Source organism: Sciurus carolinensis, chromosome 3, assembly GCF_902686445.1.
Source record: "Sciurus carolinensis chromosome 3, mSciCar1.2, whole genome shotgun sequence".
Taxonomy (NCBI): Eukaryota; Metazoa; Chordata; class Mammalia; order Rodentia; family Sciuridae; genus Sciurus; species Sciurus carolinensis.
Window position 1 is genome coordinate 58,676,319 of NC_062215.1, and position 26,376 is coordinate 58,702,694.

A 26,376-nucleotide genomic window follows, 5' to 3' on the forward strand; every position below is an offset into this window, starting at 1 on the left:
TAATTCTTAAGAGCATGCTCTTCTGCCAAGGGACATAAAAATTCTTTAGACTATTATTTGAGCACTTTCTGATTCATGTGCAAGCTAATGTGCAAACAGCAGAGTTGCTCCTGTGCATGGGGTAGTTGATATTGTTCAGCAAGGGGAAACTTTGTTACTCTGCACAACTGGAATAGAGAAGGTGACATCTGAAATCCTGGGAACAGTTTGGGTGGCACTTTGTATTTTCCTGTCCATTAACAAACATTAATGAAAACTACAAAACCCAATAGAGGCAACACCAATAAGGATGCAGGTACCAAGGAAGCAAATTTGCAATGTGTCATTATGTGAAGATCCTCCAGCTCATGATGGCCAATGAGGAGTGGATATTGAAAAAGTGAATTATATGTGCCAAATTTGGCTTCCCAAATGCCGAGAAAGAAGTATCTTGGCTTTAGGAAGTGGCATGACATAAATGGAGGAAGGGATAAAGATTGTGCTGGATGCTCTTAAGGAGTTCCATAGAAAATGAGCCAAATGTAGTGTAAAGTCAAATAATTTTTCAACCCTATGTGAGGAAGGATTTATTGGACTTGATCTCAGAAGTTTATTTTTTCTTCTTTTTCTGATTTCTTCATATCTGCATGTGTTTTAATCATAGGAGTCTGATGCTTGTTAAATGCATTTCTTTCTCTCTTAGGAACTGTGGACGGCAAGATAGGAAGTAATAATAGGTTCTTCCATCCTTGCAGTGTTCCTGAAACAAGAGTTACATGGTGGCATTCTACTGAAATTCACTGGTGGTTACCTGTGTTCCAAAGGGTAAAGCCTAAACTCTTAAATTCCTAAGACATTTTGGGACAGTCACAGTGTCATCCCTGATTATCTTGCTGTCTCTGAAGCCATCCTCCTTCATCCTTCCTCCTGAAATGTAGGCTGCAGCCACACAGGTCTCCTGCTTCTTCCCTACACAGGGAATAAGAAAGCATCTGTCCTGAACAGCTCATCATCTTCACCTTCCCCCAAAGGATGGGGGAACAGGAGTGAACATAGGCTGTCATAAGTCACCACTGCAGGACTCTGGGATAATTTGCCTCTGAGAGGTCCTCCAGCATCAGTACTCCTCTGGGATGCAGAGCCCCTTGGGCTCTTTTGAGTTGAAGGGGAAGAATGAGAAGGGATGGTGCAGTTAGGTGAAGACTACAGAGGCTGCTACTTCCTGTGCCTCTAATGAATAAACAAGATCCAGGATCAGTGTCCTGGAGTCAAAATCAACCACCCTGGGTGAGTTAGTAGTGGAGTGAATGAGTTCTAGTCATCATTTGAATGTGATTGTCTTGTATTCCCAGGTTCTACAATGTTCTGCAGAATAATTCAAGTTTGTTAAGTTTCCTCTTTTCCATCTTTTTTCCTTCCAAGATTTTCTCACATGGCTTAAGTAATTCAATATTTTCATACTTTATTAATAATAATGTTCATTATTATAACATTGTCCAGTGTACTTGCAATGATTGTATCATTTGCACATAAAAATAGTCATGAATAAGGGTTCAGTGCTATAATGGTTCATGAAAATTCTTTAGCTTACATTCATCTATGGAGTTTTAAAAAGCTTTACATAGGCCTCCTGTCACAGATTTTGATTAAATTTATCTGAAATGGCTCACTAACCTGTATCTTTAATGACAATGTGGGTGTTTGCTACTCAAGTGCAATTCAGTGACAACAGTACTGACATCAGCTTGGTGTTCATTTAAAATTCTGAAGTTGAGCTACAGAACAAGATTCGGTGTTCAACAGAATCCCCAGGTGACTTGCATGTTTATTAAATTTTAGAAACAATACTTCCCTAGGTGATTCTTATGTACAAATCAGTTTGAGAAGTATAGATTTAACAGTTAGATCTTCAGTGACAACATCAGCAGGTGATACTGGGCTTTGTGGTCCCTGTATATACTGCTTATACATGAGATCATTCCACTCACCAGGAATTCAAAATTGTGACACCAGGTGCATGATCTACATGTTTCTTTCTACTGTAATACTAACACCTAGTATTCAAGGGCACATATTGTTTATGTGGCAGTGTTGGACACCATCAGCAGGGTGAAGTTACCAGCAGTTGTACTTGTTCATTTCATCTTAACAAAATAAGCTTCCCACATCTGTTAAAGCTCCTCCTCCATTTTCTTTTAACAGCTTTTTTACATACTGAGGTTTATTAGGGCCAACTAGAATTATGATCTCTGTGTGTATGATTGTGTGTGCAAATTTATTTAAGAGCCTAGTTCATATGATGTTGAATATTTCTAAGTTCACAATCTGCAGTGAAAGACAGCAAACTGTAGACCAGGAAAGAATGGATTAACCTTTTGAATGCAGAGCATTCTTCTTCAGGGTCGGAATGTCCTTTGGGGACCAAGTTTTTTTTTTTTTTTCAGGAACCTGGTATTTATTATTAAAGTCATATTCTATGTCAACAAGATGCCACAACTCCAAAAAAATGTGCACATTGCAATCTCAATTCAGTCAAATGGGACCCCAGACATTAAAAAAGTAATTCACATTACCCCAAAAGCAATTGAATTTTTTAAAGATCTTTATATATGCAGCCAACAAGTTAGAATGGTTACTGAGAAAAAATACAAATCTAGAGGTCTAGTTTTGATGTTTTAAAAAGGCAACTGCTTAAGCATTTCTATGGATTTGAACATCAGTCTCTCGACCATTGAGCTTCATGCCATTCATCGTCCAGCAGGCTCTTTCAGCAACCTCTGGTGACTCCAGTTTAACCACACTGCACCCTTTGGATATCCTATTTTCCATTTGATATTGTCACAGGGCACAGGGCCACATTGGTTGAATTTGTCCATTTTTGTTTGTTTGTTTGTTTGTTTGTTGGAGTGCTGGGGATTGAATGCAGGGTCTTATGCTTGAGAGGCAAGCACTCTACCAACTGTTGTATATCCCCAGCCCTTGAATTTTCCTTCAGCATATTCCATGTAAAATCAAATGAGAGATTTCTCACAAGTATCTGGCACGCCTTTTTGACCACCCCAGGAGCATGGCCTCCAGCTCTGCCAAAGGAATCTGTAAAACTTCCTCCAAAGTTGCCATGTTCCATCTCAATGGTGTGGTCAAAGCTGGCACCACCGCCATCCCCCATGAGCAGATCCATGCACTCAATGCCAGCACTCAGGGCTAGACCCATGGTTTGGCCCATGTGCCCCAGGATATTGCTGCCCATTCTTTCCAGGCCCATGTACTCAAGACTCTTGGCTCCCATGCACTCCAGGTCCATACACTCCAGGTTGTTGACTCCCATTCACTGCAGGCTGGTGGCCATGCAATACATCACAGGGCCCATGCCCTCCAGACAGGCCCCCATACCAACAGGCATCATGCACTCCATGCTCAGGCCCACATGATCAGTTGTTTGGCCCATATGGTCAGGGGACACAGCCATGCACTGCAGGCCAAAACCCATGTTGGCACCTGTGTGCTCAACACCAGAGCCAGCACACTCCATGATCTGTCCTATTGCTCAATGCTGGGGGCCAAGTGGTCAAGTCCCACTGGGTCCATATACTCGATGATGGAACCCATTCACTCTTTGGAGACCATGAAGGCCCATGCACCAGGCCCATGCACTCCATCTCAGAGCCCACTCAATCCATGCCATGGCCCAGGCCTATTCCCATGACCTACATGCCAGCACCCTCAATGCAGTGTTCCTTTCCATCCCAGGGATGCTGCCTCCCCCTCCCCCTCCTCCCTGCTTTGCAGTGATTCCCTCCTGTCTTCAGTGCATTATTTAGGATTTCACTTATTGGGCCCATGTTCATCCCAGATCCAAATAGCCCCATGTTTTCCATACAACCACCAAGGAGCCCTCCATGCCTGCAGGCCCTGTTTCCCATTCCAAGGCCTTTGTTCAGGTGATTGGCATGAATAGGCTGCCCTCCTGTTCCTAACCCCATTCCAGTACCACCAAGTCCATGGGGAAGCTGCTGTGGGTGTTCAGGAGGGAAAAAGTCTCCCTTTGGTAAGGCCCTCTCATCCATTTTGATGTGCATTTGGTCTATCAAATAGTGATTGGCCTTTAAACATAGATACCACTTGCAAAGGGATGAATTCTTGATCAGGAGAATAAAATCTGTCTTTCCTCTTAGGTTTTTGAACTGATGATACAAGCCTCATCACAAATAGAGGGTAATCTGCTTTTGTTAAAGTCTACTGATTTAAATGTTAATCACATTACAAAATATCTTCATGGCAATGTAAAAGTCATAATTAATGAAAACTTGGCCTCAGGACCTAGCAAAATTGACATATAAAATTAGCTCTTACATATGATATAGGTATCTGAGGAGGACTCAAGGGAGAGCTTTAAAAACTGTTTCTGTCCTCTATTACAATAATTTACATAATGTTCTCATTTATTTTAATCACATTGATTTGATGGCATCCTGTGTATTAAGCATAAGAATGTTCCATTGGTGTCAGTATTGCTGAAAAGGGCAGGACATCTAATGTACCCTAATATTTTCCATGAATAAAAAGGCTACATCTGAGAAGTTGGTAACGCAGTGACAAAATGTGCTATATGGTAATGTCTAAAGAGTTTGTATTCTGGGAGGATGAAAGTTGCAGTTATTCTACTTAAGTGAATTGACTTCCTTAAAGTCGAAGGGATATGTCTCATCCTGAAGGATGAGCCAACAAATATTGATGAAACATTGGCCACATCAGGTACCATTTACCAGGTCCTGCCCTGCTGTAGATGTGACGTAGATATGACATTTCCTGCTTAAAATTCACAACCTGGTGAGAAGTCAGCTATCAATCTCTAGTCAGAACATGAGTGGTATTACATGAGAATAGATGCTGTGGAAACTTCTGAGGACTCACCTAGTGTGTGGACACAGGAAGTTTTAGCTTAGCAAGTGTCATATAATATGCCTGAAAGTAAGTGTAGGTAAGTTAGGTGAAGAGGGAGCAGATGGACAAAGTGATAGGAGGAACAGCAAGTATGCAATTCTATTAAGTTCAGCATTGTTGCAGAGTGGATTAAAAGAATCACTGTGGAGACAGGTGAGAAAGTGGAGGTGTATGCAGGTCAGATCATAAAGCAACATTTGTGCCCTCAAAAGGAACGTTATCTTAAGAGCAATGCCAGTCCTCTGAAGCACTAATCAGGAGAGGGTTGATCAGATTTCTACTTAGAATGCTACTGCATATATGAAGCATATTGAAGGTAAAGGGTATTGAGGCATATAAACAGGGACATGACTTGAGAGATTGATTCAATAGTTCAGGTGAGATAAGATGCCATCATGGACTAGGAATGTGGTCTTGTGATAAGGAGTGGATGAAGTAGCAAGAGAAAGAAGTGTAGAGTATACATGACTTGGTACATTGGAGTTGATGGCAAGAGAAAAGAATGAATGAAACAATTCACAGACTTCAATATGATGCTGCATTCCTTTTTTGAAAAATTTAAATTTCTATCTGAAGCTCTTAAACCACTAATTTATCATGTGTTCTTTTTGAAAACCGAAACTGAGCTTTAAATGGTAGTCTCTTCTCCTAGGTCAGTGCTAAGATTCAAACAACTGGGGTCAACACTCACTCTTATAAATTGAACTTTTCATTCCTAAATAGAAATCTCTTTTTGTGCAAGGTTCTCTCAACCTTTTTACTTTTCTTTTCTTCTCATGTCTGCATTTTCCTTCCTTTTTACTTGATCTGTATTTAAATGCACATTATATTTGCTTTCTTATAGCAGTTTAGTTTGTATTTGCAGGAAACTGAGTCGTCTTGGGGCCCTAAGTGTTGTTTCCTCAAGCATGGTCAAGGAGGCCAGAGTCAGCTTTTAACCTCACTCTTAAAGATCACCTTTCCCTCCTTGGTTTTTCCAAGTCATCAATAAGCTTTACATCCATGATCTTATTTAACTCCTGTGATGATTCCATGAAGGAAAGGGAATCTTATATGATGTCAAAGATTGAAGAATGTGGAATTTGAACATGCCAGTGCTCCACTATGTATCAACACTGAACACATTTAAGACTGCTGACCTCAAAAATAGAATTTGTAGCCTTACATTTTTCAACATGAGCTGCATGTGTTATTGTCTATGTTTCCATTCTTGGTCATTAACTTCCTTATACCCTGCAAGTGATGACAACCAAATTTGTCATTTTGACTTCTCTTAAATGGCACTGACCACATCTCTGTAGCATGTTCTAGTTTTTATCCTCTTTTTTTAGTGGACATCTTCACTTGTTTTCTGACACAAAGTTGAACCCTTTATTAACTACCCACATATGCTCTTCTCCTAAATTCCATCTAAGTGTCCTCTGGGTGAGCATTCATCACCCAGCATGCTCAGTGTCTTTTGGTTCCTGTGGGTGAGCACCCTTCACCCATCAGTGCTGGGTCCCCTGGGTGTGTGGCCTTTTCCAAGCAGTGCTTAGGCTTCTCTGTGTGCTGTGGCCTCCCCCCAGTCTGTATTCTTTGCAGTTGATCCTTGGTGGTCTACTGGTGAGCACCACCCTCCCTCTAGTGTTACTTCTTCATGAGACTATGATGGGTGTTTTTCCTCCAGTTGCCTGTGTGCCTTAGATCTTTGTTGTTCAGTTAGTATTTTCTTTCTCACCTGTCCCTTGTAGAACTTCTTGTGTGGTTTATTTTGGGCTCTTAAGATGTTAGAGGTTTGAATTTCTTGGCTGCTTCTCATGTGTGGTACATGAGTACTCTAAAACCGTGGTGGGCTTTCATCTCCCCAGCTTATGATCATTCATGGAGATATTTGTCCTGAATGGGTTATTTGTGCTCATTTAGTGAGTAGATCTGTGGTTGCTGACAAACTTTCTGCAGGGTGTCTTTCTGTACTGAGCCAGAGCTGGCTGTCCTAAGGTTAGAAGCCCTGAGGTAGGGATTTCCTGAACCCACCTCTGAGCCTCTTTCTGCACAGGCTGCCTCCTTCCTAGTGCCCTTCCTTGGAAAGACTGGGATCAGGTGCTCTATCCTCCTCCAAGGCACTCTTCTTGTCGTTCCTCAGCTCTCATTCACTCTGACGATAGCCAATGTCAGCCTCATGGTCTTCCTCTTCTGTCACCTGGACTCTTTCCCAGGTTAGGAATTGAGTGTGGGTTTTTCCCTATCTTTAGTCCCAGCATTTTGGGGTCATACTCATCATGTTCTGCTCTGTACCCAGTGGGAGGAGCATCACTGAGGAGAGGAACAAAAGCTCCAGGCATAGCTTGTGTGAGGGAAAAGGATCTGAGTGGGATGGACCAGCCAGTGGTGCACCATATCCTGTAGCCCTCTGGGTTTTCAGAGGCCCTCAGTGTCCCTGGCCCTGCAACCTATATGGGATGCCAGCAGAAGTCAATCAGCAGACTTTCTGAAGAGTGCTTGTGTACTCATTATCTTCATGGGTACAGAGGATGTGTGACACGTGCTTTAAAATGGTCTTCAAATGCATCTCTGTCATTTGTGGATTCCACACATCAAGTGCCTCTGAATGCTTCAATTTTGGCGGACTCTTGTATCTGTAGCCAGCTGACAGTTGCCATAGAGCCACCATGGACAATATCAGGCTCTTAGTAAATGCTTCACTGCTATTTGACTCAACAGAGAATTTGCTGACAGTGTTCACTGACTGATAGTTGAGTACAGTTTTGACAAGAAAGTTGGGAGATAATTTCATTCATAATTAAGACAAAAACAAAGCAAGCAGAACATTCATGTGTAGTGTACCACTTTGTTCAGGTCACGTGAGTGTTTTTGGTGGAATGGATGCTAGTGTTCGGACTAGAAGCTTAGTTTTGTAGCTATTCACAATGGAATAGCTACATACATAAACATTCTTGCATTATTAACCTTTCTTTATTCCTTCATTATATTGAGACAATGAACAAAACAACAAACCAGTCCACCAATGGGGAGGTTGCCCATTTCCATTTTGTAGATGCTTCATACAACTGGGGCTGTGCATGGCCAGGAATGGATCTGGAGTCTGAACATGACTCAGGTGTGTCCTGAGCCTGGGTGATAGCAAGACTTGATGGAGAGATCTGCAGAAGAGCAGGGCACAAGAGCCTCATTTTCTGACTCCTAGCAACTCAGGAAAGGCTGACAGGTTGAAGAGCAAACCATACTCATGGCCGCACATGGCTTATACACACACATTCCAATGCACATGGACAAGTGCATGTGCAGAAGATCAGGGAGGATTTGAGGCCCACAGGGTCATCTGTCCTGTAGCCCAACTGTGGAGGGTCATCCCACATAGCTGTGTCCCTTGCTCCCCTCCAGTGTCCAGGCCTGCTCTCCTCCCCAGAATCCTGCTGGCCCTCTGTTCTCTCCACATTACTCTTCTAGAGCCTCCCTCACTGCATTCCTCTTGAGTAAACCAAACCTGTTGTGTGAGCTGGGCTTGGGCTCTGCACAGCTCTTCAGAACCTGAAGTCAGAACAATCAGTGGGACTTTCGGGAGAAAAATACACTGAAAGCTAAGATGTTGGGTAAACCTGTCCACCCTTTTGATGCCTTAGGCCTGGACACTTGGAAACACAAATAAAAGTCAAATGGGGAGGTCAGACCTCAGCCTCCTGATTGCAGACCTTCCTTAAAATGAAAATATCAAGTGCCAATGAGAATGAGTTGAGGTGGACATTTCCAAATATACTACACACCCAACAAGCCAGTAGAAAGTATTTTGAAAGCATAACCCAGCTCTCATTCCTTGGGTTCAGTGATGCAGACGGAGCAATCAGAAGAAACTCTGCTCACTTAACCACTTTTAGAAATTGTAAAGCACTTCAAAGGATCAGGAGGAGGGTGTTTATCCAGTAAGGCAGAGTGTGCCCATGAAATGTGTGGTTCATTATAATATGGAAATTTTCTTTCAAGGGAAGAAACACTTGTGTGATTAATAGTGAAGGTGAAAGAGAGAGATCCACACATTTAAAGGGGGAAGGGAAAGCAGAGGAGATGCCAGAGCACTTAGCTCTACCATTGGAGAATATGTCCAGGTTTGGGAACAGCACTGAGGTGCAGGTAGTCCAAGGGTGAAAGAGGAGAGTGTGGGACTCAGACAACAAAGTTCTCCATGCACACATGGGAGGCAGGATGGGGAATGAGGTGGGAGGTAGGTCTGAGCACCTATTCTGAACCCCAAGTTCTCATAGTAATCCTCAGTGACCTTCATAGTGGATAGAGCCCTGGAGAGAAGTGGAGCCCCATGAGGTGAAAGGGAGTCCTGGGAATTAGCAGTCGGGGAACCTGGCCAGGTATGGGCAGGAAGGCAGATACTGCCCATGACCACTCCACCACTGAAAGTCCACCCGATGGTGCACCTGGTGGACCCCAGGCAGGTGCTTCAGGACTCCAGGTAAAACCATAGCCTATGAACCACTCTAAGTCTGTTTTGTTGCTCAGATTTGTCTTTTGACCCTGACTCTTAACAGTCTGTCACTTCCCCTCTGACAAGAGACCAGATCAGAACAAAGGATGGGACAAGTCCATCCCTGCCACATGGGTTCAGACCGCTTGGTGGACAATCAGTGATGTCCTCAGAAAAAGTTATTCAGAGACAGGGGAATTGCCAGATGAACCTGGCCAAGTGCCAAACTACCCAAAGTAGCCCTTGCCCAGGCTTGGGAACAGGATTTCCATGTCCTCCACTAGTTGAAGTGTGGGCATCTTTGCAGGTTGGCTCTTTTCACTGAGAAGCTCTGGGTGCCCTCGAGGGGATCACAGCACCAACCTGGCAATAAATGACAAGATGACAGGGAGCCCCATATCCCTCAATCCTGCAGGAAGGACAAGGTACAGGATTGTGATGGTGCCCAATTCCAAGAAGCTCCAAATTGCTTTGTTCTCAGTCCCTGGCATTTCCTTCCAATGTCCTTGCAGGCAAACTTCCCATGCTCAGGATGGAAGCTTTGGACAGGACAAAGCCCTGTCCTAGGAAGGAACGCAGGGCTAGAGGGAACTGATCATGCTCCCTAGCAGGTCTACATATCTGTGTCTCTAGGCTTGTATCCTTTAAATGTCAGTGCTCCTATGGGATGGGCTGTGGCAGATGAGCTTCTTCCTCTGATTGGGCCAAATTGTGATTAAATTCATTTTTCCTTTGTATATTGTCTATTTCTGATGCTGGTGAACACTCCAAACCAGTCAGCAGAGACTCCTGATTCTTGGGCCCCAGGAATACAAAAGGTCCTCCCCCATGCCTGCTCCCCTACTGGGACTCTCAGAATCCTGCTGACCTTGGGCCCCTCACTGAGGCCGTGTCCGTGTCCTCTGCACGCTGGTGGTCATGAACAGCCTGAACCTGCAGTGTCCAAAGTCCAGGGTCTCTGTCCCCTCCTGGACTCCTCACTTTCTTCCCTTCTCCCACTGTGCCAGACCACCACAGCAAGTCCTCCTAAGGGCAAGGGGAACCCACCTACCCAGACCACCCCAAGTTGATCCTGAGCTTGAAGGTGGGTTGCTGGGCACAGTCAGGGCTGGAGGGAGAGTCCAGAGAAGAGGGCCTCTGAGCCCCACCCTAAACCCCAGCCTATGGTTAATATCCCCCTCCCCAGATCTGCATTCCAGGAGGCAGCAGCCATAGTCCAGCTCCCTGGAGAAACATGAAGGACACAGGGCAAAGTCCTTGAGTGGGAGGCCCCTGGCATCAGGCTAGCAGAAGGAAAGGCTCATGGGTGAGGGGAAGCCCACAGCTCTAGGGCCTGGGGATTCTGAGTTGTGTGGTGGGACTGCTGTCTTGTGGGTGCCCAGGTGTGGCCTGAGCTGACTGGCAGTAGGAGGGCTGGGCCCTGATCCCTCAGTGTATCACCAGTGGCAGCTGGGACAGCAGGGGCTCAGCAGGGTCTAGGAGGGTGATTACCAGGACAGTGCAAGCCCCACTTCTAGGTCCTAAGGGCCCCCATGCCCCCCAACATGGCACAGGAACCATGATCTCAGCCACAGGACACAAGGACACATGTTCATAGATGTTTCCAAACAGTGACTATATAATGCACCACAACAGAGCCTCAATAGTGTTGAAAGTATGGAGTGGTATGCAGTGTGATGTGTACGTGTGTGGTGTGTGTGATGTGTGTGTCTTGTTCGTGCTGCGTTTGTGTGTGAATTTTGGGTGCTGTCTGTGCCATGTGTTTTTTGAACAATGATTTGTAAAGGATGGTGTATTTCGTGGCAAGTGAACTGTAGTATTGTGTTGAGTGCGTGTGTTGGGTTGTGTGTGTGTGCACATGGTGTGCGGAGGTGTGTTTTGTCCATCAAATCCAGGGTGACTGTGGCTTCACAGAACCTGGGCCTCAGGATCACAGGGAGCAGAGCTGGTGCTACCCTGCCCTCTGGTGGCAAATGGCAGTCATGGCAATGACAATACTCCCTATGATCACAGGACAAGACAGCCTGTGGCAGAAAAGGAACATCCCTGAGACTGACATATAAGTTAAGGCCCTAGTGTCCACCAGAGAATTTTAGTGTCAAGATGGCAGTCAGCTGGTGGGGCCGGTGCTCAGAAGCAGCATGGCTTCCAGTCACCTCATGGTGGACAGGTTGAAAGCCCCCTTGCACTCCCTGTGGCAGCCCCAGGAAAGCCTCCCAAAGCCACACACATGCTCATGTTCATGGACCCCAGGAACAGACTCATGTGCTGCTGGGAAGGCCACAGGTACAAAATCCACTGAAACCAAGAAGTGTGTTCAGTGGCCATGTTTTTAATGAATTTGATTCTGCAGCTGCAGCCGCGAGTGCTCACACAGTAGAGAAGGGTGGAAGTAAAAAACCAGGGCATGCTCGCCACTGGCCAGTGGCTCTGATGAAGGCCCTGGACAAATGAGGGGCCATTCTCCACACCCTCCCCATCCTTATTACACCACTCAAAGCTTCAAGCCTGAGACAGGGGGAGCCCCTTGTCAAGGTAACAGCAAGGTATTCCTGGGAGCACCTTCCAGCCTGGGAGCTTCCCTCTCGGCATCTGGTATGATTCCTGCTCAAGGGAAGGCTCTTGATCAGGACGGGTCTGGAGGGTTCCTTCTCTGGGGCTCCTGGACCAGGATGCCCTCAAATGAAAGGAATGCCATCTTTCTGGATGTTTACTTTTGGTGTCCCCCTGTATACACACTGTATACACAAAAGTACCTCCAGTGCTGTGATTGCCCAGGTGGCTTTGTAGAACATACATGGGTTCCACACTTCTACCGCTAGCACCCCCGACAGCACCCCCCCACCCCCACTCTGAATCCTTCTCTGTGCCCTTTCCTGCTGTTTCCAAGGCCTGGAGTCATCCTGTGGCCTTGGCCCGCAGGGTAACATGGCTGAGGGAGGAAGGCCATGCCACTGCCCAGAAGAGAGGTTAAGCTCCCATTCAGGTGGCAGGGCAGGCTGTGGCTGAGACAGCAGGGTGTCAGCCACTGGGGTAGCCATGGGGATGTCAAATGAAGCAGGAGAAGTCAGAGGCCCTGGCCACATCTCAGATGCTTCTGTCCTGCCCCTTAGGTCGAACTCATCCCTGAACAGGTGAACCTCATACTTTCCTCACAAGATGAAGTCACGGAACCTGACAGTCCCTGGACCTGCCTCGGCAGTCAGCACTGGTTGGATCTGAGTTTGAGAGAAACATGAATTTAATATAGGTTTTAGTATAGGTGTATCTCATGCAGCATGAAGAGTGAATCCCAGCAGGACAGGCTGGAGGATGGAGTGCCCCCCAGGCCCACTTGTTAAGGCCAGGCCCTGGATGGTGCGCCTGAGAGGTGGTAAATAATAATAAAACCAAGCTATGCCTCCCCACTCAGTCCAGGGCACAGAATGCATGGTGAGGGTTGGGGCAGCTGATATTCAAATGCACCTGCAGCCAGTGGGGCAAGAGTCAGCTTGGAAGGCTCTGGGTCCCCTCAGTCACCCAGTATCTCCACCCCATGTTCCCTCTCCCTGCAGTGCCTGCCTTGCAGCTGCATTGGACCTTCAGGAGGGTTTGTCCCTTTGTTGGAAATACCCCATGCAGCAAGAAATCAGGCACAGCTCAAGTTACTCAGCAAGGCAAATATTACTTCTGCAGAAGGATGTGCTATGGAACAGTCCAGAGAGCAAGCACCCCTGCACGGGCAGGCTGCCTCTTTTTAATCCCTAAGGCAACACTGCCCCTTGCTCTGAAAAGAAGCACTTGAGAGCTACAATCTATGTGATTGGCTCACTTTAAAACGGAGGCAGAAAAAGGGAAGGGCTGTAGTTAAAATGGCTGCAATTGGCTCTTACAGGATGCTAACTAAATACTGGATTCTGAAAATGGACCACCAGACTTTCTGTTTCTCACAGCTTCACACTCATCCTACCTGCCTATGAACCCTTGCATGGTCTCAGTGTCCCTTTAAAGTGTAGTGCAACTTAGCAACCACTGGTCAGGTGGCTGTCCTCATAGGCATTGCCCTCACTTTCCAAGTTTTTGAACCTCTACATGGGTAAAGATGACCCCCTTGGTAACCCTTGCTGGGGTTACTGCCAATGATACCCTAGCAACCACCACTGCCTCCTGAGGGGACAGTCCCTGTCCCCATTCCTCACTGCTGCAGTCTCCCTTGCCTAGCAGTGGGGGCTGGCCAATCTCAAATCCCATTCACCCCTGGTTTTCTTACATCCCCCACTGTTGGCCGTGGGAGAAGCCTGTTCCTGGATGGAAATGGGCTGGTGGAGTGTGCCAAGGAGGCATGGAGAGCATCCCCCTACAAGGGTGCCCTACCACTGAGCGGCACTCCCCAGCCCTTTTTATTTTGAGACAGGATCTCCATAAATTGCACAGGCTGCCCTGACCTTGAGATCCTCCTGCCTCAGCATCCCAGGTGGCTGGGATCAGAGGCATGGCCAGGAGGAAGAGGCTCCAGAGCAGCAGGCACTTCCTCAAGCTAGAGCCCTGCTGGGTCAGAAGCCTGGGGGAGGGAGCTGCATCCCTTGCTGAGGGCGCCAGGTTTTTTGCACCCCAGCCTAGTTGTGAAGCCTGCATGGCCCCCACCCACAGACAGCCCGCCATTGCCCCTTGAGGGGAGCAGGGAAGTGGGCAGTCCGCGCCTCCGCGTGCTCCGCTGTCCTTGGCCTGCGCGCGCAGCCAAAGGTTCCAGAAGGAAACCTCGCGCGCGCCACCAACTGTTCAAGAAGGAAACGTCGCAGGCCAGAGGATGGCTGAAGGAGACCTGGCGGCCAGAAGATGGTTCTAGGAAACATCGAGGGCCAGGTCGGCGATGCCAAGGCGAGTTGTGGGTTTATCTTTACTAATATTTATTTACTATAATTTGAAATGGAAAATAAGAGAATCTTAAGGGATCTTCGTGTTTTTTTATTTTAAAAAATATGTTTTTTATTTGTCCTAATTAGTTCTATGACAGTAGAATGCATTCTGGTATATCATACATAGATGGAGTATAATTTCTCATCCTTCTGTTTGTACATGGTGTAGAATCCCTCCAGTCATATAGTTACATATGTTCATAGGGTGAAACTGTCTGATTCATTCTACTATCGTTCCTGCCCCCATTCCCCACCCCTCCTCATTTTTCACAAACCTTTGAGCTAGAAGTCAGGGCAAGATGCTGAGGATTCTTTAAAAAGCCACCTACAGGCACAGTGGCACAGGACTGTAACTCTCTCACCTACGGAGGCTGAGGCAGGAGGATCACAAGTTTGAGGGTAGCCTGGGCAACTTCGAGACCCTGTCTCAAAGTAAAATAAAATTAGGTCTGTAATTCAGGAGTCAAGTGCACCTGGGTTCAATTCTCAGTACTAATAAATGAATTAATGAAATAAATTAAATAAAAGCAAATAAAGGGAAAAATCTTCTGGTGCTGAGTCGGTGGCAGTGCTGCCAGAACAAAGAGCATATTGAGTCCCACAAGTGGCTGCAGGACACTGGTGGGCCCAGAAGAGCCTCAGGGGCACCTTTGACTCTAGAGGCAGGAATCCCAGGCCTTTGAGCAGGCTGGGTGGACACAGGTCCAGCTTCAGAAGCCTCATCAGAGCCTGGCAATGTAAAGCGGTTACCATGGGCTTGAGGACAGAGGCTGCCTGTGCCCCTGTTTCAGAGTTCTGGGCTGAAAGCAGCAGCCCCTGAGGTGCCCAATTAGGGGCTGTCCCCAATCCCTGCCTGCTGGCAGAAGTACCAAACCAGTTACACCAAAGTGTGGTCTTGTGCTAGGGATGCTCCTGGGGTGCCAGGAGGAAGAATGTGAGAAAGGAATTTGGGAGATGAGGAATCCATGGGGTAACAGAAGACTCTTTCCTGGCTGCTTGTCAGGAAGCAGGGAGCGAGATGTGACAGGCATAGAATAGCAGTGCTGGCCCACAGGACTGGGTCAGAGTGCTGGAGAGGGATGACCTGTGGACAGCCTTGGGGATCTGGAGACATGAAAGAAAAAGCTGAAAGCAAGCTGCCCTAACAAAGGTTCCTGGGTGTAATGATAGGGCAGTTCCTGGGTCAGTGCAGTGAATCCATGAAGGTAGTTCTCTGGGAACTCTGGGGTGGTTCTCAGGGAGAGTTATTACAGAGTCCAGAGCCCACCTGCCACCCCTCGAGATGTGATGCTTGCTCCAACACACTCCTGCTGTTCTGGTCCCTGTCACCATCACCATGGGGCCCTTACCAGAACTAGAACGAGGCTGGTGCCATGGTTTTGCAATTCCCAAACTGAGCTAAATGGGCCTCTTCTCTTCATAAAGTTAGCTGCCTCAGGCATTTTGTTGCAGTGATGCAAGACTAACATGCAGCTGACATTCATGCTCAGTTCTGCAGGGGCGTAGTCCAGGATCATGGCACTGGCAGACTTGGAGTCTGGAGAGGGCCACTTGCTGGCTTGCAGAATCCCCTCTGACTGTGCTTTCATGTGGCAGAAACTGTGCTCCTTGGGCCTCTTTTTGGACAGCACTAATGCCACCCTTAGGGACAGCACACTCCTGACCTAATCCCCTCTCCAGTGCTCCATGAATTTCAACATTAAACTTGGGGGATGGGATCACCAATCATTAAGGCCATACAGTTCCTCACAAAACACATCATTCTCCAACATGTAGAATACATCTGTTCCCTTCCAGGAGTCCCCAAAGTCCAGCTTGGTATGACTAAGTCCAAAGTCTCAGGTGAACATGTCCATCACAGCAGGGTGAGGCTCAGGCACAATTCATCCTGAATCAAACTGCTCTTGCTGTGCTGCTGGAGGGTCTCACAAGGTATATGCCTCCAAAACTAATGGGGGTAGGCATAGGCAGTCCCTTTGCAGAAGGACAAACGGGAAAGCAGGAAGGCATAATGTCCCAAGCAAGCACACAGCCCAACAGGGCATTGAGGCTTACCACTTAGGAATCATCTTTTCCTATGTACATGTGTGATTACACGACTGGTATGAATCTACATCATGCACAACCATAGAAATGAAAAGTTGTACCCTGTTTGGGTACAATGAATCAAAATGCAGTCTGTAAAAAGAAAAAAATAATAAAAATATAAAGAACCATCCTTTTGCTGGGCATGGTGGCGCACACCTGCAATCCCAATGAGTGGGGAGGCAGAGGCAGAAGGATTGGGAGTTTGAGGCCAGTCTTGGCAACTTATTGAGACCCTGTCTCAAAATCAGTACATAAAAAGGGCTGGGGATGTACCTTAGTGGCAAAGCGTCTTTGAGTTTAATCCCCAGTAAGAACAGCAACAATAACAACAAACCAACAAAAACCCCACAACTTTTTGGCTTGATATTCCGTCCATAAGCCTTTAGAGATGCACCCACCTTCCAGACTTGGTGTGTGTCAGTGTTCTTTTCATGGGTGGCAGAGGTGGCAGCCCTGCCCCTTTTGCTCTGTGTCTGGGCCATGTCCTGTGCATGTTCTGCAGTGGCTCTGTGCCTGAGTTATGAACAGTCCCACTCCAGGCTATAATTATATGCCAGCGTCCACACCGGTTTGGGGAGTTGGGGACGGCTCTGCCTCCATGGCTCAGCTCGTGGGGCTCTGTGGTGGCCTTGCCCACAGTGGATCTCTGCCTGGGCCTCATAGCTTGCAGTCCAGGTAGGGGTGGCCATGTGCACACAGAGCTGAGGAAGGAGTGAGGATGGAGCTGGGGAGGATGAGCTGAGGAAGGATGAGGGGGACCTGGCAGCAGCCTGTGCTTGGGGCTCATCTGTCCTCCAGGCCTGTGATGGAAGGGACAGCCCACATCTCTCCTGTGCCCTTCTCAGTGTGGATCTGTCCTAATCTCCTTGAGTAATGGTTGAGCACCACACTCTCCACTTCTGCTGTGCCCAGTTTTGTGCTTCCTTTAGAGTCTGGTTTGAGCAAGGGCTCTGCTAAGTCAGTTTAGAAGAACCCCCCCACCCTCAATATCTGATCACCCTAGTTATTGGATGCAGTTCCTTCCCCCCAGGACCCCCAAGTGACATCTGGTCACCCTGGTCTGCCTTCAGTATGACTCCTGTTAGGTTAGTTTAGCCAGCATCCCCCATTCCTGGTGTTTCCTGGTCATTGTGCTAGTAAGTTTCTCATTACTCTGACCAAAATGCCTGACAAGAACAATTTTGAGGAGGAAAGGTTTATTTCATCTCACCATTTCAGAGGTTCAGTCCATAGTTGGCTGAGCCCATTGCTCTGGGCCCAAGGTGAGAACATTGCAGCAGAAGCACATGGCAGAGGAAAACTGCTCAGCTCATGGCAGCCAGGAAGGAGAGAGATGGGGAGACGGGGCAGACCAAGGGGACAAGATGTAGTCCCCAAGGGCACACTTCCAGTGATCTCCTTCCTCAAGTCACACCCCTGCCTACAGTTACCACCTAGTAGCCCATTCACATTATTAATCCGTCCAGTGGATTAATGCACTGATTAGGTCACATCTATCATGATCTAATCACCACCTCTGAAGGTTACATCTCTCATGATCTAATAACCACATCTGAAGGTCCCTGCACTGTCTCACACATGAGCTTCAGTGGACACCTCATGTCCACACCATGGCGGTCATTTTCCATCCATTGACTGCACCTGCCCCTTGGCTATAAATTCCTCTTGTCCACACCATCTTGAGGGTCGAGCCCAATCTCTTTTGCCCACTGCAAACCCTGGTGGCCGTGGTCCCAGTACCTGTCATACCCTCAGTAGTCTGCCTTGTGACACTTAAGTATCATTGACTCTTTGCTTTCCCCTCTATTCCCCTGTTTCTCTTAGTACTGGAGTCTGAATCCAGAGTTGCTCAACCCCTAAGCCACATCCCCAGCATTGTTTATTTTTTATTTTGAACCAGGGCCTTTCTAAGTTGCTAAGGTTGGCCTTGAAGTTGCAACCTCCTGCCTCAGCCTCCAGAGTCGCAGTGCTGTTGCACTTGGCTTTTCGTTTGGCACAGGTCTGTGTGTGGCAACATGGGCTTTCTCCAGCACACACTTCAGACCACCTCAGGGCTCTACTCTTCACTCAGCTCCAAAAACACCTCCACATTTTACATATTTGTTAAAGCCTGTCTGCTCCCAGTACCAGTTGTCTTAGTTCATTCAGGCTTTCACAACCAAAACCAAACCCGGCCACTCATAAGGAACAGAAATTTATGTTCAGGTTTCTGCAGGCTGGCAGTCTAAGATCAAGGCACAGATTTGGAGTCTGGTCTTCCCACTGTACCTCACCTGGTGGATATATAAGGAAGCTCACTGGACCCCATGTCTAAGGGACTTTTGAAGGAGCTCATTCTCCTGACCTAGTCACCTCCCAAATGCCCCCCTCCTGATGGCATTGTATTGGGGTTAAGGAGTCAATGTGAATTTGGGGGCAGGCAAACATTCCATTCAGACTATAAAAAGTCAGAGGTTCAGTTGGTGTGACACCACCCCAGGCCAGCAAGCTCAGTTTGTGCTGCAAACTTTCTCTAGCCTTAGTATAATTGACCCTGTGATCCAGGTCAGAGACCAGTGCCTGCCCAGCACATCCATAAACCACAACTGATCCCCTGCTTATGGAGACTATTGCACCGTACTGTGATCTAGGTAAGTATTCACTAGAGGTCCATGTGTTGAAGGTTGGTCCCCAGCTGGTGGCACTACAGGGAGGCAATGGAACCCTCAGGAGTTGGAGCCTGGTTTCAGGAAGCCAGATCTTTGGGGACCTGGCCCTTGCTCTGTCTCTTTGTATCCCAGCATCCATGACGTGCACAGGCCTCCTCTTCCACACACTTCCCCCATGATATGCTGTGCTGCCACAGAACAGAGGAGCAGGGTCACATAAACATGGAAACCTTTCCTCCTTGTGAGTTGTTTATCTCAGGTATTTTGTCACAGCAATGGAAAGCTGACTGTCATCTCTTTAACCTGCAGTAGGCTGAGTCCTAGCAAGTGTATTTTTGAACTTTTTTTAAACTAAAATACACTGGAAGGAATGTATTTTGCATCATGAGTAGTGCACATAAATCCTGCTTGTATGTGGTTTGCTCCATCTTTCTATCCTGTTTAGCGTTACTTCTTTTGTTCTATTTCTCATTCAAAAAATCTATCCAAGTTCACTATCTTTTCCAAATCCAGTTAGGAAAGTAATGCAAAAGCCCCAGTGTATGATGTTTATTTACAAGATGACCGTCAGACCTTTCTGCAAGGAGTCAAGTCACACCTCTAATTAAAAAAAAAAAAAAATCATGCTGGAGAATTAAATGATTAATTGAAGTGAACTTGGTGTGAGCCATAGCAAAAAGGGTCCTGCCACCCACGGGCTTGAAGACCCAAGTTCTCCACTGTGCATTTAGGCTGTCCATGTGGGCACATATGTCCATGTGTGGCCTGAGGGTGTGCCTGTGTATCCGTGTGTGTGAGTGAGGAGTATAGCCTCTGGGGGTCCCCTGGGGTCCACTGAGGAGATCCTGTAGGGAGCACTGAGTCACATCCCTCCTGAAGAGATCATACCCAGGAGGACTGAGGCCTGGTGCCCACTTGGGGATGGCAAGTGCTGTGTGGGGCCAGGCTGGGAACAAGGCTGCGCATGGGGAGTGGGAGTAGCTGTGGAGGCTACATCGAGGTGGAGAGCACATCAAGGATGGGAGAGGAGCAGGTGTGGTCTGCACTGAGTGCCGCCTGGGGCCCAGGGCACAAGGGCAGCAGGCATCTGCCAGGAGAGCAGACAGCCAAGCAAGCCATATGCACACAGCTATAAGGACTGAAGGGGTGGCCAGATGGTTTGTGGGACCCATCCCACACCGTTGTGTTTGGTCAGTCCTAAGTCACTACTTGCTATTCATTCATTCATTTCTCAGACTCTTGCTCATGCCAAGGAGAAATCAGGCAGACCAGCCCAGATCCTGGAGCAGGGGGCACCCATTCTGGGTGACTGCACGTGCGGTGTCCCTCCCTGTCCCACTCTGGGCTTCCCCTGGTCCTGGTCCATGTGGTGCAGCTGTGACAAAATTCCAGAAACGCTGATTTATAAAGAACAGAAATTATTCTCACAGTTCTGTAATCTGAAGTCCAAGACCATGCAGCAGGTCCAGCTTTGGTTCTGAGGTATCCTCTGGATTCTGTGGTAGACAGCTGAGGAGAAGAAGGCATTCACTCCAGGGACCCTTTAATAGCAGCTTCTATCCTTCCCAAAGGCCCACCTGCCAACTATACCCTTGTCTACTGATTCAGCATTTGATGGAAGGAGAGAGAGACCCAGGGCAGCTGAGGCCTAGCTGCCTTGTGGTCAGGGTCCCCCAGGCCTTGGCATGTCCTTAACTCCAAGGCTTTTTCCTGAGTTTGAAGGGAGTGACAGACTGAAATCCAACCTCCTCCTAAACACAGGCCAACAAGTGGAGGGTCTGGGGAAATGCCAGAAAGCCATAGCTGCTTCTTTTCCACACCTGGCTTGAGATGCAAGGACATGTGCCTCCCTTCTTGACTGACACCAACACCCACAGGAACCCTGCATGCCTGAAGGCTGCCTTGCCAACTGTCCACCCCTCACATCCACCAGTGGGGCCAGTGGAAGGCCCTCTTTCTGCCTCTCTAGCTTCTGTGTCTTTCCAGCAAGGCCTTCCTGGCAGCCTCTTGGTGGAAAAGCCCTGGCCAAGCCTGGCTTGTCAGTTTTCCCCAGAGCATATTCAAGAGTTACTCTGCTGTGGGGAGGCACAGCTCCCAGGACTCTCATGGTGTCCTGGGATCATTGGGGGCCCACAGGGTCCATCTAAGGCCTCATGATCTCTGCCTGCCTTAGGGCCAGATGATCTAAGGTGGTGTCCAAGTCCTTTGGTGGCAAAACCTCTTTCAAGTGTCCATAGCAGATGGGGTCCTCTTCCTATGTTTCCTAAAAGAGTTTGCTTACAACCGAGATGACTTTGTTCTTAAATGACAGTGGAACCTATGCACAAAGCCACCTGGGCCTGGAGCTTTCTTTGATAGCTATATCAACTTCAACTAATTTTTCAGATACAGGCTTACTTAGATTTCCTCCTTTTTGTTTTTTTTTTTTTTTTGGAAGGTCTTAAGTTGTGTGTTTTCAAGGGTGTTGTCCTTTCCATCTAAGTTACTGAAATTGTTGACTTGTGTTTTTGGGAATATTGGGAGCTCAGCTGAGCAGGAGGGAGAGCTGAGCTGGTGTTGGAGGTCAGTGTAGGTGACTGGCTCCCAAAGGAGAGCACTGCTGAGGTCCCAACCAAGAAGCAGCCTGAGCAAAGCCTCCTGCAGGCTTATGGTACTGGGGCTCCCCTGGAAAGGCCTGCCTGGGAGACTAAAGGCCCCTCCCCTGCTTGTAGGACCAAAGGCAGCTGGCCCAAGATGCCAGGTGTGCACAGAGCACTTGTTCTGCATTTAATTTTGCTTTTTCCTTTCATCTGCTGAAGGAGCAGATTCTTACCATGGGTAGGATATGCTTTCTTTCTGTATTTTTTTCCAAATTGGAACTTAAATGATCTATTTGCCTCTGAATGACTCTTTCTTTCTTTCTCTCTTTCTTTCTTTCATTTATTTATTTATTTATTTGGTACCAGGGATTGAACCTAGGGATGTTCAATAAACTGAGCCACATCCCCAGCCCTTTTTATATTTTATTTAGAGACAGGTTCTTGCTGAGCTTCATAGGGCCTCACTAAGTTGCTGAGGCTGGCTTTGAACTTGCTATTCTCCTGCCTCAGCCTCCTGAGGTGCAGGGATTATAGGTATGCCCACTGTGCATGGCTTAAGTGCCACTTTTGATGCTTCCTACATGTTTTGATACATTAGGCCTTTGTGTCACTCAGCTACACACTGTCTGGTTTTCTTGTGGACTCTTCTCTGAACCACAGGAATTTGAGGTGTATATTATCTTAGACATTTGGGTGTTTTCCAGGTCTGAGCTCTATAGTATGCCTGGCCACGTGTGACTGTTGGGCACCTGACATGTGCTTAGTACAGATTTAGGTACTGTTTGAGTACAAAATAAATCTGGTTTTGAAAATCATTCAGAATAAAGTACACAAGATATCTCAGGGCTCCAGCATAGTTCAGCAGTCCAGAACTTGCCTAGCATGTATGAGACCCTGGGTTTGATCCCCAGCACTTTAAAAAAGAAAGGAGAATATTCATTACAGGTTGAAACAATAGTATTTTGGATATACTCGTTTAAATAAAGCATGTTACTAGCACTAATTTCACTTGTTTCTTTTTGCTCTTTAGCTGATAATTTTAAAATGGTATCTGTACTTGTATCATATTTCAACTGGACAGTGCTTTCTATATGTCTTACTTTACCTGTGGCAAATCTGCTTCTGTCTTGGTCTTACTCTGAAGCAATGCCATCTTTTGAGAGGTATTGATGCATTTTTTTATGGGTGGGGATGGGGCTGTCTGGTGATGGTTTGGTGAATTTGAGAAGAGTGCTCATATTACAGTTACTTCACTTCATGTGTTGTAGGTATGGGGTATGGCAAGTGGCTAATCATGTCCTTCAGGTCTCTTGAATTCTTAGTGAATCTTTAATCCTCTTGTTCTACTGCTAAGAGAACATAGAACCTCCAGTCATGATTTCGTTTATACTTTTCCCTTTATTTTAGGCCTTATTTCTTCACATACTTTTTTGTCACAGGAGAGAAGGGTGCTGAAGCACTAAACCTTGGTTCTAGTGTTCTGGTGAAAGAGAGTTCCAGGTCAGACACAGGAAGTCATGCAAGAGAACTTGCTTATAAGTGAAGGTGGAGTGGAGGCCCAGTGGGAGCAGAGAACCCTGTGGGGGGTAGGGAGTGAGTGGGCTCCCAGCAGGGGCCCATGGGCAGTGCCATCCAGTTTTGTCACTATGGACACTGATCTCAGGAACTGAGGTCTTTCAGCAATTAGTACCACTCAGCTCAGCTGGGGGGAGCTCTGGACCCAGTTGGTCCTCTGTGGAACTGAGATAGTGCCCCCCTCTTCTGCGGTCTTCATCTTCAAGTCAGATCTGTGCTGATGTGGGCACTGAGGTCAGAAGTTATCTTAGTGCTCCTGTGCTTCAGAAGGAACTCTCCCTTCTGAAATGCATGGAGACCCCTCTAGCTGCTTCTAGCTTCTGCTGGCCTCAGAGGACGTGCCAGGAGTCAACCCCGGAAATCCTTCTGTGAATCCTTCTTTCTTGCCACATCTCCCCACTTGGCCCCCAGGGAGCTCCCTGTTCCTCCTTGCTCATTCTCAAGACCTGTGCCTCTGATGTTTCTTACACTGTCTGCTACAAGTTACTTACTCATCTTCACTGGCAGTGACTTCAAGGAACTTTAAGAGGTAAATTGGTGACTTTGCTGTACATTCCCCACACTCATCACTAACCCCATGTTTTGAAGATGTCCCTGAGGGGCAGGCATCCTAAGGGCTGTTGCATCCTACTGCTCTGTAACCTCTGGCTGCGTCCTGACTGTGCTCTGCTCTGAAGGCCACTCCCTCTTGCATGAGCAGCACTCTATGCTGGCAGCTGGACTGTGCCTATGCATGTCCACTCTCTCTCAGACCTGTGATTGCATTCTGTCCATGGTGGGCACACTTTCAATTCAGTTCTTACTCCAACCTCCCAGCATCAGTGTCAGCTGCTGGGCAGGTACAGTCAGGGGCAAACTCCTACATTTTCAGGGGAAAGGAAAAGCTGCTGACCCTGTAAATGACTTAATGCTCCATCAGAGGTATTTTGTTTCTGACCAAATTCTCCGGGGCAACATAAAAGGAACCAGACCAAGCCACTGATGACTGGTTCAGTGTTTTGAGGTGACCTAGAGTGAACTGTGCTTATTATAATACTGAATTCTCTGCCCAGAAGAATCCCCAGCTGCCTTTTTTTTTCTTTTTTTTTTTTTTTGAGGATGTGCTGTGTGACTTCAAACTGAGCATGCCCAAAAGTGTGCCCACCACTGCATCTGACCATGAGTTTCCTAGGGGGATATGCTCACATTTCCCCAGTAAAAGCCCCTTGCTTGTTTTTCAGGACACATTGCTTTGAGAATTATCTCCAGGGCTTTCCTAACTGACTGAGTAATAACCCTCTCTTCACTCTTATCTCATGGTCATGCTTAGTACTCACATCAGCATCAGAACCATAGGGTAAAGAACAAGGACCCCAAGAAAACAGTCCTTCTTTCAGGCTGCCCATACTTATGTCCAATTTGGATACAGATTTGGGGCTTCCATGACTCCCCCTATCCCCTAGGATCAATAGTTAGCTATAAAGGTGTACAGGTGTATCATAAAGGGTCAGCTCAGGAAGAGCCAAATGGAAGAGATGACCATGCAAGGCACAGGGGGCACAGAGCTCCTCCTGTGGAAGTGGGTGCTTTTTGTCCCTGAATATTGCTGGGGCCCAGGCTGGACCCTGAGTCTGAGTCCCATCCACCTACATGAGAATAAGAGAAAATTATAGAAAAAGGAAACATGAAACTAATTGCAGCTTGGTCACCCTGGGAAGACAGCTAACCTGCCTTTTCCCAAACTACAGAGCATAGAAATTTGTAGGAGGTATCACTCATGTAGTGGAAAAGCTCAGAAACACACAAATGTAGAATCTGCCAAACTGGGACCCCACATGGAAGCCCACAGACCAATGTGTTGCCCGTCCGTTCTCTGAATTGTGCTGCATCCTCCTGAAGACCAGACCAGGGCTGTGAGACAGTTTCAGTTTTCCTTTTCCACCTGGCTTCTTGCCTATAGGAAGGTGGGTAGAAAGAAATGAACAGGTTAGCAGGAAATGACTGGAGACTGAAAAAAAATATTTTTGGGTCTTCTTAGAAATTTTATAACTTTAAGTGGGCCCCATTACACTGCTCCTCATTCTTGGGGGCTTTGGAGTGCTGTGTCATCTGGCTGGCAATTTGCTCCTGAACTGCTGTGTGGACTCTGTCAAGACACCTAGGGCAGACCAGAGGCTTGTCCCTGAACACAGACCTCTGTCACAAACTGTAGAGCAGGAGGCAAGAAGGAGCCCAGGTGAAGAGGTGCCCAGGAAGCCCAGTGACTGCACCTGGTGGAGGATGCCTCACTTACTCTGGGCTGCCACCAGTGACTCCATTTGACTCTGACAACTTCCTCCTCTGGAACGGCTTTCTCTGAAGATGTTGCTAATCTTTCACCAGGTGGTTTGGTTCCTCATTGCCAAGGTGGACTTGCCCTATCCTTGGTCTGATCTGGTCCCACATCAGAGGGGAAGTCAGTGTGGAAAGGCCCTTTGTGTCCCACTTGAGTGACTCAGAGGTTAGAAGGAGTGGTTCTTAGGCCGAGCCTACCTGAACATGCCATCATGTTCAGCTCCATCATCCTGTAGGCAATGCCCATGCTGTTACTCAGAGTTTTGTCCCTGTAACAAAACACCTTTTAAAACTTAAAAGAGGAAGGGTTCTTTTGGGTCATGGTTCCAGAGTTTCAGTCCATGGTCACTGGCTCTGTTGATTCTGTGCCTGAGGCAGAGCATCATGACTGGGAGCTCATGGCAGAGGAAAGCTGTTGGCTTAATGGAGCTGGGAAGGAGGGGGAAGACATGGGGATGAGATCGCCCTTCCTCTGCCTAGGCCCCTCCACCTCCCCCACCTTCCAGTGTTCCCCTGAAGATGACCCAGTAAAGGACTAATCCATCTGGGAGGTCAGAGTCATCTTGATCCAATCACTTCCCACTAGTCCCACCTTTGAGCACTGCTGCATTGAGGACCAAGACTTTAACACAAGACTTTGAGGGGACAGTGCAGATTCAGACCCTCTAATGCCACCATGGGCACACTCCAGATGGACCACTGCCATGTGCAGGAATAAATGCTGATCACCCACAATCAGCAGCAACAACACACAACAGATTTGGGGTGTGAAAAGTTCAGTATTTTTGTTGGTCCTGAAGATTGAACCCAGGGATACTCTACCACTGAGCTGCATCCCCAGCCCTCTGTATTTTTCTTTTGAGACAGAGTCTCACTACGTT

General features: G+C 47.3%; 1 pseudogene; it reads right to left on the reverse strand.

The window, feature by feature from the left end:
* Positions 1 to 2,670: 2,670 nt before the first annotated feature.
* LOC124981151 (heterogeneous nuclear ribonucleoprotein M-like) lies at positions 2,671 to 25,742 on the reverse strand (annotated as a pseudogene).
* Between the last annotated feature and the right edge of the window lie 634 nt (positions 25,743 to 26,376).